Source organism: Melanotaenia boesemani, chromosome 3, assembly GCF_017639745.1.
Source record: "Melanotaenia boesemani isolate fMelBoe1 chromosome 3, fMelBoe1.pri, whole genome shotgun sequence".
NCBI lineage: Eukaryota > Metazoa > Chordata > Actinopteri > Atheriniformes > Melanotaeniidae > Melanotaenia > Melanotaenia boesemani.
This window is the reverse complement of record NC_055684.1, coordinates 12,421,781-12,438,150: the sequence shown is the minus strand read 5'-3', so window position 1 is coordinate 12,438,150 and position 16,370 is coordinate 12,421,781. Positions and strand designations below refer to the sequence as shown.

The window sequence follows — 16,370 nt, the reverse complement described above, 5'->3', positions numbered from 1 at the left end:
CTGCAGAGGAAACAATCTGTTATAGAGTTTAATATTATCTCAATATTATAGTTCTTATTTGTAAAAGAAATTTTGTATTAAGAATATATCTGTAGGAGCTTTTCATCTCTTGATAGCAATTATTCAGCTCCATTGGATAATTCAGTTTAGGTTCTTTTTGATAATTGTTTGAGAAAATGTTATTTAGCTAAGTTTCTTTGTTTTTTTTGGTTAATTATGAGCCATATGAGGGGAATAAATTTATAATTATGATGTCAGGTATTGTATCTGCAACTTATGTTTTTACAAATCAAATAAACTAGATCATTTTGTAATTTCTGGCAAAAATTCCTTTGGAAAACGAATTTGAAAGACACCTGGAATGCACAATTTAGCACTTGGAAATATTGTGTGCATATTTTACTCACATTTCACAGCAGTTTCTTACACTTTATATTGGACGCAAGACATCACATAGTTTCTTGCTGTACACGCAGACAAAATGGCAGCCTCTAACCAACGCAACACATACGTGACCAAATGCATTGGATGGGTAAATGATCCAGGTTTGGTTATATCACCCTGTGGGATTCATGAGGAGGAATGGTGGCCAAGAGGTGAGAGAGGTGGATTAGTGTCTAGTGTCTAACAGCGTTGTGTAAGGCCTGGTACACACATGAAGATTATTGGGCTGTTTTTGTCCGGATTTTGCCTCTTCCCGTCCAAGGACGGCAAACACCAGATTGTCTTGAGTCTTTTAAGATGTCCTATAAAATTATCTGTTGGTCTGATGTGTGTCATGAACAAATTTGTCCCAAGAATCGACTCTGAAATGGGTCGTGGCCGACAATTAGAAGTATTGAACATGCTCAATATTTATGAGCAAAAAGCTGGACGTGTGTGTTGAAAGCAGACGACTCCTGAGTTGTGACTGTGAGATGGTGACGTAGAACGTAATGTAGCCAATCAGAGAGCGAGCTGGAGAGCAAGTAAGGATATAAAGTCTGTGTTCAGCCATCTCCAGTCTGTTATTTTTTATTTTTTTTTTTTAGTTCTGGATTTTTCTGTTAACAATAGTCCCAAGACCACTATCATTCCTTCATCTTGTATATCCCCTTCCATGCTGGGTGTTGTGTTTTCCAGTTGTTGCCATGGTTCTTCTTCTTTGTTTTTCCGTTTCTTCTTCTTCGTTTTCTGTTTTTTTTTTATCACGTTTTTTTGGCTGGAAGACTAGATTGTAGATCAGTTGTGGGACAGCATTGTTGTGTGTGTTGTTCTATGATGGGATTATCGGAGCACACCACACACAGTATTAGCAAAACTGTTAAATGCCAGATTTTTTATCTTCACGCGTGATGTCTCGAACAGATAAAAAATCTCATCAGATTAAAAAATCCTTATGTGTGTACCAGGCCTCAGTTCATGCTTCTCATGAACTAGTGCATAGTTCAGTTCAGTTGTTTTAAGTTAGAAGTGAGAATAAAAGACTGAACTTGAGAAACTTGTAACTAACCAACTAACCTCCTGGGAAGTCATACCCCTGAATAGTGGCGTCAGAGGGGATAAATGGTACCATTTACCCAGGGCCCACTGCAGGGTGGGGCCCCTTAAAATCCTGGAATGAAAAGTTTGTTTTATGTTCCATTTAAAATGTCAAAGTTATTTTGCCTAAATGAAAGTGCAGAGAGAATTAATTTTACATTAACAACAATGATGGATGTTCTTTGAGGGCCCTATCACCCCTCTTAAAATGGTTTAGTCCATACCTACACTGCTCTGTTTAACCAGTTACAGAGAGCTCAGCGAGACAGCCTAAGGAGAAAGTCATGCATTTCCCAAAGAAAGTCAAGTCTGGATATCATAAAACAGAGGTAAATCATAGGGTAAGAAAATGAAGCAGGGGGCAGTATTTGTTAGAGAAGAGGTGAGCAGCACCTGAACTAACTGTTTGAGCTGATATCAGAAGGATGTAAGGATTCTTTTGGCTACAACAGAAATTTATTACTACCAGAAATTCATCCAAGTTGTTACTGCAAATAATTTGATGTTACAGACCTCTGGATAAAAACAGGTCTACTTTCTATAATTACTTTCTTTGGCAGCTAAAGAAGTTTCTCCTCCCAGCTAAGCTGATGTTGAACTTCTACATGGCCATCGTTGAATCCATTCTCACATCTTCAATAACAGTCTGGCTTGCTGCAGCCTTACTACCTTAAAGTCAGCAATGAACACTATACAATTCCAGAATGAGCATGCCTGCATAATGTAATCATTTAACCTCAAGTTTGCACGGTTAAAAGACCCACACTCTCAGTTTCCTGCTGCAATGTCACATCCCATCAACCTACCATGTCCATTTAATTAAATGCATATTTAACTCATTTTAACAATTCTTATTTGAAACTAAAATATGACTAAATACAGGTCTGGTATCTGGACATAACGTATGTCCTCAAAGTATCTTGAACCAGTATATCACTTAGTAAGGTACATATCAACCACTCAGGACATACATCAGAAATGGTCCAGATTCTTCTTAGACTTGGAGAAATATACCCTACAGATATTCAAGGATTCTGGATCTATTCTGTATATTGCCTTCAGATATTTCCAGACATGACCTCAGGCCATATCCGGAGCTTGTATATGACTAAAATAAGATGTATTAAAATAATATGTCGTCATGGAGTATCTTCTGTCCATATATTACAAAGCATTATTGGAGAGGTCTACATTGCTTTACTTACCTAGCATTTTTAGCAGGTGAGAGGCAGGATACACCCTGGACAGGTCACCAGTCCATCACAGGGCCAACACAGAGAGACAGACTACCTTTCTAACACACACACACATTGATCAAGTCTTTGAAGTCCAGCTTTCTAGCCAAAACACTTTTAATGGACAACATGACAAGACTGCAAAGCCTGTCCTGAGACAATGGGGACCTCAAATATTTTTTTTTACAGTTTCAGCTTGGTGGGAGGAAGCTTCTGGCTTTCTTCCACCATCCAAAGACATGCATGTTAGATTAACTGGTCACATTAAATTCTCCATAGGAGTGTGTGTGTGTGTGTGTATACTGGCTGGACGACCAAAAAATTTGAGCTGTTATTTGAGCAGGAAAAGTTAAGGAGTTGTTTATTTTTATCAGGAGCCAGTAGATCAGTAGTCAGTGGTACTGTTAGTCTGTTGTGAAGGTATTTCAAAACCTGATTGATTGCTTTATATAGTCACTTTGTTTTCTTCTATAAATGCAGCTAAGATTTTAAAAATCAGCTGTTATTATTTTGAGAGGATGCCCTCTTTGTTTTTTTTTTTTTGTTTTTTTTTGTTTGTTTGGTTTTTTTTTAGTGAAAAATAAATGTATATTAAACTTTCTTTAATGTTATAAGAAATTACCTTAAAACTGTAAATAATGGTCACTACATCTTTATGGCAAATGTCATTATCATTCATGGGGCCAAATTCCTGATGGTGCCTCTGCGTACAGGTCCATAGTTACCTTAAAATCTCTCTGTCTTCTTTTTCTCTCCTCTTTCTTCTGACTCCAACATCTCTGTTGATGCTTCATTCTAAATGTTTTTTATCTTTGTGTTTCTCCGCTGCAGAAGTTCAACCTAACCTGTGGAGTTTCCTCATCTCTTTGTTTACTCTGTCTTTTCTCTGGGTAAAGAAGGGGTCATACACCTTGAGACTGGTTGGTATGGTGATACCTGAAAGCCATTTAAAAGTCTTTCCAGCTTCATAATATACAAACATGTTTTCAGTCCATCAGTTATATTACTAATTTTGGTCTTCAAACCCGACATCTGCTTCATGTGTGTCCATTTGTTGTTGAACCTCCTGTAGTTTTCTTCCCCAGAAATATCCAGTTTAGACAGAGGTTGTTGTATTCTCTAGATACCATTAAGCCCACTGAAGCTACTGTGCTGTTTTGGAATATATAAATAAAACTGACCTGATGTGACACTGATGTTTACATTTTTTTCTTTAAATCTTCTAATTACAGCCGATTTAGTTTGAAACTTATCTGATGCAGCCTTATATGAAGTATTAGACAGCACCCACTGAGGATGCTGAGAACATCAACCCCTTTCTTTCACAGGTGGAAGCTGATAAGTCATGTTCTGACTTCATGTGACACAGCAGATTAGTGATATTTTAAGAGAAAAAAGGGGGAGATTGCATTTTAGCTAGCTTATTTAGACATCAACACCAGTTAACTTAAAGAATTTGCAGGCCTATTTCTTAAAAAAAGCAAACAAAAAAAAAGTCAGTGCATTTATATTTTTATTTCCCATCTAAATATGTAGATAAAAACACAAAGGCTGGTTAAGTCAGGGCTCCATGTGCATGCATGTGCTGTTAAGATCCAAAATAGAGTTCACATGCTAAAACTGCAATGAGGAACTCTCATGTTCACACTTGCATGCTAAAAATGCATGCACCCATGATACATTGCCTGTATTTTTAGTTTGCTGCTTGAGCTCTGAGCATCCCTTCAGTGTCCTACTTTATTTTCAGTCACAAGATAATTCATGCGTGTTTACATGCACTTAGCCTAGCTTAAAACTTGCATTATGTTTATATTAGTGCAAAAGTAACAATGTTTAATATGCAGTGCTTCTTTATGTTCTGCTTACCAGTTAGAATAACTAGATATCAAATGTTGTATTATTTTAATGATTTAGTTAAAGTGGTCCTCACTGAATTCTGGTTACTTTCAAATGTAAATTAAATATGCATGACACGTGCATCTCCTCAGATGACCACGAGGCCCTCTGCAGTGTAATATTCTGGACTGCAGAGTTCTATTTTTATCATAAGGTTTGTGGAAACGTCACTGTGTGTTCCACCCATGTGTCTGGTAAGAATGTAAAATAATGTAAACAAAGTCCAATCATCTGGGTCCCTTTTTCATCTGATGGTCTCTCATTTTGCACATGATGCTTGAAAAGAGGGTTTCCCTAACAACGGGAGGATTAGAAACGACTGTGCAAAGATGTTGTGCTTGTCGCTCATGTGTGAAGCCACACAGACAGACACAGCTTGGCTGCTGCAGTTCCTCTTTGGCAGCCATGTTATCTCCCTAGTCTGGTCCATGGCTGTTGCTATAGTAACTGATGCTGATCTGCTGAGTGTTGGGCATCTTGCCCTGGCACCACTGTCAAGGACGTTGCAACATATTTGCAAGAAGAGCAACAAAATGATCAGAGAACAACTGCTTTCTCTGACAAATCCAGATCCCTGACCTTCTGAGAGCTGACATCATTTGATAAAATGCTTCTCGCCCTCATCCAGTGCATCATGTGTGCATGTGAAAAGTTTCAGTATGATTAGTTGAGGTTTGGCTGTGGTTCGATGGAACTAGGGATTTGGCTGAGCTTTTCATCCCACTGCAGTCTGATTTCTGACTCAAGTTCAAATCAGCTTGGATGGACATTAAAATGAGCCTTTTGTCCTAAAACATCTGGCATAAATGAATCATTGTATTTATGTTTGGTGAATGTTTAATTATGTTCTTGGCATGGAGTGGTTCAGGTGAAAGAGGGTTAAAAATGTTCCTCAATTAGTAGCATTATACTAACAGCAGAGGGCATCATGATACAGTGGTGTAGGACATCTCCATGTTTAGACTGCAGCTCTGCAGAATTCAAGACTCCAAATAAAAAATGAACTTTATATTCATCCTGTTTTTAAAAGATCGGGCCTTGAGGTTAAAGCCACATAAAAGGTTTGGAGTTCAGTTTTATATTGTTGATGTTTTACTTTTAATACAGACTTTTTTTTACATTAGCAATATTTTTAAACCACATCTGCTATCTCTGAATATTTCCATACTGCATTAAAGTTAAAACACTACTAGAACTAATTTGTGCTCAATGTTTGCAGCCTGCATTGCTAAAGTAGCAGAAGTCGTTCAATAAAAGCTGCTGTTGTTTTAGATTTGAAAGGTAAATTGGAAAGATTTGAAGCCTAAACTGGTTCTTTGTTAAAAATCTCTGCATTTAATTGGTATTTGTAGGCTTTAATATCAATATTAGCTTTAAAGCAAACACAAAATGTGATGTTTTGAAAAAAATAAGTTTGTGAAAAAATAAGCATGCATATTGCTTGGCTAACTGAAATCATACAACATAAAAGATTAAGTTCCTTTAAGCTGGTGTATTGAAAGGAAGCACAAGAAGCTGGAAGACTCAAATATCCAGGTTGGATGCTTTCATTCATACAAATAATGGTCCCCTGCAAATCAGAAGCACAGACAGGTCTGCTTTTTACAAATCTTGTTTCTAGCTTTTTTTTATTTTGGATGTTTTTCCTTTTTTATTTCAAAATGTGTTATGTGAAATATATTTTCTGATTTCTGCTGTGTGGCTGGATGGTTGTATGTAGATGACAGTAGTTTATTATTGTGTCGACTACTGATTGATGTTGTTATGGCAGTTTTTTTTAACAGTTCGTGAGTCCAAGATAAATTTGTCCATGGGCAGAGTAAATGTATTGTATCATACTTACCCTTAATGATGATGTAACTTTCTGCTTCATCCACAAATAATGTTTTGTCCTATCATTGTCAATGGTCTTAATATTTTCATCAAATATGTTGTAATTCAAGAATTTATACAAGGCAAAAATGCAAATAGCCAGTACACATAATGAGCTGAAGCAAACAGAAGAAAATGAGAAAATGAAATAGAGTTTTTGGAGAATCAATTTGGTTTTCTGTAAGGCCTTTGCCCAGTGTCATCACTTTAGTGTGGATTGCAATGCTAGTTGGTTAAAGTGTTTAGTGTTTCAGCTGTTAAGGTATGGTGAGCCACAAGTGCAGGTGTGTAAATCAGGTGTCCATCAGCTGCAATGCCCACTGGGCCCAGAAACAAACAAATGGAATCCAAATGGAGAAAGAAAAAAAATCAACTAATCATTGACCCTGAAATCCACTCATGATAACAGATGGAACTAAAAGAATAAATCAAAGAGCTCAATGTTTTTGTTTTGGCCTTTAACCAGAGCTTTGCATTGTGATTATTGTAGAATGACTGATGATGCACGCACCCTACGGCTCCCCACCCAGGCCAGTTGCTGCATGCCTAAGCAATGGGCCTGGGTCCAAAAGCTGCTTCAATTATTTTTAAAATGTCCTACATTTTTTTCACATGCTTAACTCTTTATATCCTCAAGTCCCACTTTCCCGCTGACTTTCAATGTTTTCCTGCTGCAACACACCTGACTTAAATTAATGACTCATTTGCCAACTTGTGCAGAGTTTTTCAGAGATCCACTTGATTTGAATCAGGTGTGCTGCAGCAGGGAAACATCCAATACCTGCAGGATAGTAGGCCTTGAAGAACAGGGTTGGGGATCCTTCTGCAACTGATGAACCCATATGACGCCCACCAAACAACAACAAGTTATCCCTTAAGAATATGTTGTTATTGACATCTCACATCACTGACGTAAAACATATTTTTTAAATGTCTCCATATCCATCTACATGTGCACTGACTGCAGCTATGACTTGATTGTGACCTCCAATAGCAAATGTGAGATTGTCATCATGCGTGTTTGTTTAGATGCTATATTGTATTAATTTGTAAAATGAGTTTTTCTTTTTTTATGCACAGATCCTGAATTCTAACTTTAGGATGGTTTTGAACGCTTATACTCTAGGATCAGCTTCTCCTGAATGTTAAATAAAATAGATTTTTACTCAATTTCAAAATGAAAACAAGTTTATTGTTTAAGTGAACACCCAGGTACGTTTTGGTTTGCTCTTGGTTTACTGTGTTGTTCTGAGTTTTTGTGTTCTTGGTCATATTAAGGTCTGTGTTGCTCTTGGTTTCTACTCGTTAGTTCACCTGGTCTGATTAGTTCATAGCAAAATAGCAAAAAGAGCAAAAGGGAAAGAAATGAGACAAAAAGATCACAGACAGAAGGAAACGACCCTTCAATCCACACCATCACCAGACAACAAACTGTTACACCTGTACATGAACACACCAGAAAATTTCCTACAACTTTTACAAAAACAAAAACAGAAACACACACACACACAAAAAAACACCCTCAGTGTATTCTCAATGTATACCCCTGGGTTTTATTTTCTTTTGTCAGATCCTTGTAGTTGTGTGTTGTGTGTGTGTGTGTGTGTGTGTTTGTTTGTTTTTCCCCCTGTTGTTTGGTTCTGATTATTCCTGAGTTGGGAAATAAATCATTTGTTCCTGCACTCTGTCTGCCTCCCGCCTCTGAGCCCTGTATTTGGGTCCTCATCCCGTCGCACAGTGACAGAAGGATCTGACCAGACATGGACCCAGCAGACTATATGTCTTATGAAAGCATTAGATCCAGCAAACTGGTGGGAGTTCTGCTGGTGCTGGATCCAGAGCCAGCCAGCACTACGGTGGACTTGCCATTCTGGGGGAAGAGAATTGGCAATACCGACAATGCCGTTTTGGAGCCCCAGGTCTCTTGTATCTGCATGAGATCTTGGGCAGCTGTGGTGGCTAGAAGAAGGCAAGGCTTGAGAAGACCATACTTTGTACCACTGCCTCCAGCTCCATGGTCCCTGTCACCAGTGTCACCTCCAGCTCCATGTCCCATGCTGCCCAGGTCTTCTCCAGCGCTTCAACGTCTAACGGTGGCGCCCAGGTCTTCTCCAGCGCTTCAACGTCTAACGGTGGCGCCCAGGTCTTCTCCAGCGCTTCAACGTCTAACGGTGGCGCCCAGGTCTTCTCCAGCGCTTCAACGTCTAACGGTGGTGCCCAGGTCTTCTCCAGTGTTTCAACTTCAGACAGCAGCACCCTGGTCCATGCTGCCTCTTGAGGTCCTAATTCCAAGAGGGTCCCGGAAAGGGATGTTCCTCTTCTTCCTCTGGTTCCTTTCTTTGAGAGGATCCCGAAAAGGGACATGAGATGTCTTTGGCACTGGTACCACACAGGATGTCTGTGTCCATGTCTGTATTAGACCATTTTCAGACATAAAGGAAAAATCTAAATATAACCAAACAACACTGGTTGTAAACAGATATGACATCTGTACTTAATATAAAACATTAAAAGCGAGGTGCAAAACAAATAGTAACATGGTAGAATTTAAGAATCCTCTGTGGTAGAAGAAAAAAATGGGGCCAAGAGCTCGGTCCTGTCTAACTTTACAGAAGTGTGAAAATTGCAGCAAAGTAGGCACAACGAACACATATTTTTATTTATTTCATTGAAATGGAACAAACTGCCAGTGAGATTAAACTTTCACCAAATGTAGACATTTTTAAATCCAAGTTAAAAATGCATGAAATCTGCATGGTAACTTTTTTTTTTTTTTTTAACCTATCTTGCTTTTAATCATTTTAATGTAATTTATTATTTTATTGTGATTATGTGTTGATGCCTTTTACTATTCTAAATATCTGTAATGTCTTTGTTTTATGTAAAGCACTTTGAATTGTCCTGTACATGAAATGTGCTATACAAATAAACTGCCTTGCCTTGATAACATCCATGAAACCCAGAGCCAGCTTCATGAGGAGATCTCATCAGGGTGCATCTAGAATATCTAGTGACTGTATCGACAGATGATGTTTTCATGTTACAAGTCACAGACTGGTTTACAGAAAATCCCAGAAAGTTGGCATTTTTTCTTTTACTTTTCTCCTCTATGGAAGCAGCTTTTAATCACGATGGAAAATTTGTGACCATGAAGCACATGACCAGATGTCCCAGTTGGAGACAACAAACACTGGATATCTGGATAAAACTACAGAAGATTTCCAGGACTGTAAAATTTTTCCAGCTGTGCTGAAGAGATCACAAACTGCAGGTTGCAGAATTAGGAAACTCTGCAAATTATATTATTTTATTAATATTTGATGTTACAGTAGAATTTACACGTGTTTCTGTTTCATGGAATTAACACACACTGCCATTATAAAACTTGACGCTTCTCTCTGGTACCCTGCAGAGGCAATCCTGCTGCGTTGTGTTTTTAGGTGAGTGTGTTTCACTGAACATCTTCCCATTTCTGATATGATCTTAAATTTTTAAATTTAACCACCTCTGGTCTTTTATGTTATTTCTTTACATTTTATTGATTTAATATGTATTATTTTTTATTTACTCTTTATATGATTATTTATTGTTATTAATTTATTTAATGTTTAATTGTAGTTTATTTTATTCCAGTCAGTGTATAATTTCCTTGTTTTCTTTCTTTATTTTGCTTTTATATAATTGTGAATAAATCCAGGCCTTATGGGGTTAATCCACAAGCAGCTTTTTGAACAAGTGACATGACAACTGTTTGTATCTTAAACTGTCCTTGAATAAACTCACAAACACACATATAAAAGAACAGTCAGCTGTTGCAGCAAGTGTGTGATGAGGGAGTGGAGAAGTAAAGGCCTCCAGATACACAGGATGCCCTCGTCCTCGTTATCTCTCCCTAACATATGTGTGCGTGTATGTGGGTGCGTGTGTGTGTGTGTGTGGATGGGCCAGCTGAAGTAAATATCCATGTATATGTCAGAGTGGCCAGCTCATGGTGTGTGTGGTATGTACATTTGTGTATGTGTCTTGCTGACCAACAGCACAGTTGTGCATGCTCTTTAAAGTTTTGTGGGTGTGTTTGTGGGTGTGTGTGTGTCAGTGTCAGCAGATCGTTCACATCCATCAAATGCTGTCAGCTGACTGGCAAAACCAACCTGTTAAATGTAACTGAGCTAAACCTTCACTGATGATGAACACCACAGTCAATATTCAACTCTCGACAGATAAATTTGTTCCTAGAATTTGATCTTTTTAAGTCACTGAAAATGAATTTTGAAAGTGTTTTATTTTACCTTGACCACAGATAGTGGGGTAAAGAAAAAAGTAAAGCAAGATGATTGTAATCATCAAAGAAAGACTGGATAGGATTTGAATATTTCTCTTCAACATTTTAATTATTTGATCAGTGTGCAGTCATTTCCTTGTGTTAAGGACAGGTGAGAAAACCTAAGCTGGACACTTCCCTCGGAGGGACCATCGTTCATCAGCAGCTGATAGAACCACACGAACAAGGATTCCTGGGAAAACCTTTGTCTGGCTCTACAATACAGAGTTACATTCACAGATGTCACTTCAAGCTTTACTGAGCAGAAAAGAAGCTGAATGTTAACCTGATCCAGAGTTCCAGAGGGGGTGTCGACTTCCCTAGACTAGGATGCATCTGGGGTGGACCAGCACACAGTGGAAAACCAGTCAGACCAATCAATATTCCAGATCTTTGTTGGAAGAAATGAAGCAAAATGCAAAAGGAGCATCCAGACTGACTAGCAACAAGTCAGGGTTCTGTGGTGGTACATGATTGGATCGGGGTTCTGTGGTGGTACATGATTGGATCGGGGTTCTGTGGTGGTACATGATTGGATCGGGGTTCTGTGGTGGTACAGGACTGGATTGGGGTTCTGTGGTGGTACATGATTGGACCAGGGTTCTGTGGTGGTACAGGATTGGATTGGGGTTCTGTGGTGGTACATGATTGGATTGGGGTTCTGTGGTGGTACAGGACTGGATTGGGGTTCTGTGGTGGTACATGATTGGACCAGGGTTCTGTGGTGGTACAGGATTGGATTGGGGTTCTGTGGTGGTACATGATTGGACCAGGGTTCTGTGGTGGTACAGGACTGGATTGGGGTTCTGTGGTGGTACATGATTGGACCAGGGTTCTGTGGTGGTACAGGACTGGATCGGGGTTCTGTGGTGGTACATGATTGGATCGGGGTTCTGTGGTGGTACATGATTGGACCAGGGTTCTGTGGTGGTACAGGACTGGATTGGGGTTCTGTGGTGGTACATGATTGGACCAGGGTTCTGTGGTGGTACAGGACTGGATCGGGGTTCTGTGGTGGTACATGATTGGATTGGAGTTCTGTGGTGGTACAGGACTGGATCGGGGTTCTGTGGTGGTACATGATTGGACCAGGGTTCTGTGGTGGTACAGGACTGGATCGGGGTTCTGTGGTGGTACATGATTGGACCAGGGTTCTGTGGTGGTACAGGACTGGATCGGGGTTCTGTGGTGGTACATGATTGGATTGGAGTTCTGTGGTGGTACAGGACTGGATCGGGGTTCTGTGGTGGTACATGATTGGACCAGGGTTCTGTGGTGGTACAGGACTGGATCGGGGTTCTGTGGTGGTACATGATTGGACCAGGGTTCTGTGGTGGTACAGGACTGGATCGGGGTTCTGTGGTGGTACATGATTGGATCAGGGTTCTGCAGAGGAAAAAGAGGTTACAGGTACTGGACTGCCTGCAGTCCTGACACGTTGATGGCTTTATAGGTCATTCATGGTCATTAAGCTAAACAAATTATCTTCCTAACGACTTCAACCATGAACATCAAGGAACTGTTCAATGAAGTCGCCTTCATTAATTTTAATGAGCTTTGTTGGCTGATGAGACAAACAGCGACGATCTGGGGAATGTCACACAGCGGCTTTTAGCTTAATTGCAAATTGGAGGACTTGAGTGCAAGCTTGGAGTCCTCTGAGGTTTTCACAGGGCAGAAAGAGAAAGCATCTGGACGGAGCTGCTTTTAACAACTGCATAGTTCACAGTTTTCTCACAGGCTGAACATTACTGCCAAATGTGGCTGTGATAAAACACATAAAAAAACAATTTCTTTTCAAGTGACACAAACATTAAACTCTCATTTCCTTCAGACTGACATAGAAGTTTAAACTCCTCCAGATCATTGACTGAAAGCATTTTAATCTCTTACTTCAGAGATATTAAACTTTGTGCTAAGATTTAGATCCACCCATATAGAAGTCATGAGTCTCCTCAATGGGAAAGGTTTATTTTAACAAATACATGGTCATCAATCAGGACATAAAGCAACAGTGTTAGTGATGCATGTGGTCTGAGCTGGAGCCAAGTTCTTTAGTTTAAAGCCAAACATGATACTCACCAAGCAGAGCTGGGGGAAGGGAAGCAAAAGAGGAAGGAAAAGGAGGGAGATTTTTTAAAAAACATTTTCTTTTATAAGTCAGAAAAACAGAAAATAGGTGGTCAGGATTAAAACAGTTATGAAGGGAAAGAAAGGAAGAGGGGGAGACAAAAAGAAAGAAGGTATTTGAAAAGAAATAGGAGAATGGTATATGAAGAATGGCAAGTGATGGAATCTGAGAGAGAGTTGAAGAAAATATAAAATGGCAGCAGGATTCAAGGAGAAAGGGGAGATGAAGAGAAGCAAAAAAGATTTAAGTGCATTAACTAAAGATGCCAAAGAGAAATGAGTGGGTTTGAAGGGCGGGAAGGATCGAAAGAGGAGGAGAGAAACAAAAAAAGGGAGTGGAGAAACAGCTGAGAAGGAGAGCATAGACGACAGGAGAGCGAAAGCTGGGAAATAAAGTGTCTAACAGAAGAAAGCAGAGCAGATATGAGGAGGCGACGTCGCGAAGAGACAAGGGACAACTTAACTCAGCTGTGTGTTTCCAGCAGCTCTGACATCGTTGTGAAACTTTCTTCAGCTGTGCTGCTGCTGCACAACTGAACGCTATCAGGAGCGAGCAGGCAGCTGCCAAACCCACTCACACACACACACACACACACACACACACACACACACACACACACACACACACACACACACACACACACACACGCACACACACACACACACACACACACACACACACATACACACACACACACATGCAGAGGTGGATATGACTCGTCTGCTGGGCCAGTTTGGTGTGCTGGACTTACAGTGACAGTTGGGAAAAACTGGTTCTTCATCCTGTCAGGTAAGTCTAATTTTTTTTTCACACTTCCTATGACTCAGGTGGAGTCTGTTTTTTGATATTTACTGTTTCTTTTTTGCTTCAACACAGACTTAATAAGGACATTTAATATCTAGTTTTAAGAAAAAAAAAACTATGATCTCAGTGGACTCAAGTGTTTGATCATCTGGGAGATTTACAGTTAAGTCTATAAGTTGGAACGAAAACTATTATGTTCACTCAAAAGAAAAAAAAACCTTCTGTGTTTGTTTGTCTGCACTGTGATGAAGAGTGTTTGCCATCAGCAGAGAAAGTGTTGGTGGAAGTCCTCCTGGAACACACAGAGAGCAGGGCAGGGATGCTGGTTTACCAGGATTAATGGCTCAGAGTGGCTGGATTTAGGTCTGAGTCTCAGTGTCCCTGGAGCTCAGACTCAATCTGCTGCAATATTAGTCATATGTGTCCTGATCTTCTGTTATTACTCAGAAACATGACTTTTCCCCCCCCTTTTGTCACGGTGTATCTTCAGATATTAAACTCACCTCAGCAGAAAAGAGACAGCAGTAACTTAATTCTGCTTGCAGGAACTTTGGCTGAACTCAGTTGACTTTGCTGTTCAGTTTTACAGCATCTCCCACTTCCTTGCATGGATAATATGTCACATTTCTGCATTAAAATGTTTAAAAACAATTAGTTAATCAAAGTACTAGTGTTGTTTTACTTCTGCTCCCTGACAGTGGTATCACATCTTGTTTTGTAGCTGTGTGAAGTTGACCCATCTGATGGTAAGAAATGGTGCATGTAATGCATTCTCTGCATAAAGTAGGCGAATCATGACTGCCTGCAGGTTTGCTTTGTTACAGTGCTTTAAGAAGTCCTCTACTATTCAAGTTTGAAAAGAACAATACCACCGTCAGCCACCAGGTGCTGGCTTTGAAACCTGTTAGGCTCCAAAAGACTTCCATTTAAAAAACACCAGCTAAGCTAATATATTTTACCCAAAAGTCTTCATGTTGTTATTAGTTTGATTTATTTCTTCTGAAGCAGCATACAGAAAACTATGTATACCAGAAATAAGACTTCATCTTCAGGCAGACATATCTTATGGGTGATTTATGAACAACACACAGCCATGTCAATAGAGTATTGAACTCCAAGACATTTACCATTTAATCCTAAACAGGTATTTAGTTTCCTAAGCTAAGCTAAGTGGCACAGTTTCATGTATCAAAAAATGTTGAAAAGAAGGTAAACAACATCAGCAACACCACAGAGAGAAACAGTGACACCAAGGTAAAAACATGAGAAGAATGGATCTTTAAAACATTAAAACAACTCTGTGGCAGATGTGTAGGAGCTGCAGCTGTACTTTGACTTAACTTCAGCATTGTTATTCATGCTGGTTTTTGTTTGTCCATCAAGTCACTGTTCTCAAAATTGAAAAAAATCCTTTTGCCATTGGCCAGTTCTTTGTAGGCGGTTATTATTCTATTCATAAGAATGACAGTAACAATAATTTATTTTCCCACAATTCATTGTAGTTTACACTAAAATACTGTACAGTTTACAAAAATTAGTTACAAAAACCCCGCATGTAACATCTGTTACTTTGGTGGTTGTTGTGATGCATATTTGTTTTCTTTGGTTGATTAACTTTTTGAGGAGCTCCTGATGATTGTCAGCTTTGCTTTCTTGTAAAAGCTGCAGGAAATTCTCTGTTGTGTTTCTCTACAAGTGTAGCAGTTGGCTGTCTGGTGTTAGGTCGGATTGAAGGGTTATCTTTGTCTCCTCTTCCTTTTTTCTACTTTCCTTTTGACTTTTGTTCACTATTCTTTTTTTTCTGTCCCCTCCGGTCAGGTCCAGCAAGATTATGTAAATTCCATCATTATAAATAAATAAATAAATAAATAAATAAAAGATCAGATTACCAAGAGGAGTCTTATATCCATAAAACTCCCCTTGACAAAGCACCCTAGTTGGACAACCTAGGTTAGGTTGAGCTTGAGAGAAGAGGAGTAGATTAGGGTTAGGAATGTGAGTTTTGGGAAGAAATGGTTCAATTGGTGACTTAATAAAGTAACACTGCACAAGATTTTACTTAAGACTCTGTGCTTCTGACTTGGTTTTATGGTACATTCTTGGAACTGTCGTTGCCCTGCAGCATCATGAGGCTGGAAACCGCAATTCACAACTTTTTTTTCCAGCCCAGAACATTATGTGATAGCCACATTTACCACATCACACAACAGCAAATAAATATGACAACACATTGACAGCTATGAACACACACCATGGCTGATTAAGCAAAAAAATGAAAGAGGACATTATTGCAGGAAGAGAGGAAAAGAAAGAAAAAAAGGGTCAGAGTAAGAGGTAAGACAAGAGTCAATACCTGACTGACTTTTACTGGCTGGAAAGAGCTCAGAGAAGAGACAAGATGCAAGATGGATGCTGAATTAGCCGTTGTTAGGGAATGCCAAAATGAGAAATCTAAGTTCAGTAGTGCAGCTTTGAGTTGGACTAAGGAAGGAGAATCTGAGGATGGCGTTTTCATTAGTTGGGGAACAAAGAGTAAATAAGCTTAGCTGATATTTTTAAAGGTTTTTTTTAAGTTTTTTTTTTTTTATTT

At 39.2% G+C, this 16,370-nt stretch overlaps 1 protein-coding gene across 3 annotated transcripts in view; it reads left to right on the top strand.

Annotated features, from left to right (window-relative positions):
- Positions 1-13,032: 13,032 nt before the first annotated feature.
- The window catches only part of ripor3 (RIPOR family member 3), a 71,192-nt gene continuing 67,854 nt past the window's right edge, over positions 13,033-16,370 (top strand). For all 3 annotated transcript variants that reach the window (XM_041981123.1, XM_041981125.1, XM_041981122.1), the window contains exon 1: positions 13,033-13,765. The gene's annotated coding sequence lies outside the window, so the exon portion shown is untranslated. The remainder of the gene's footprint in view (positions 13,766-16,370) is intronic.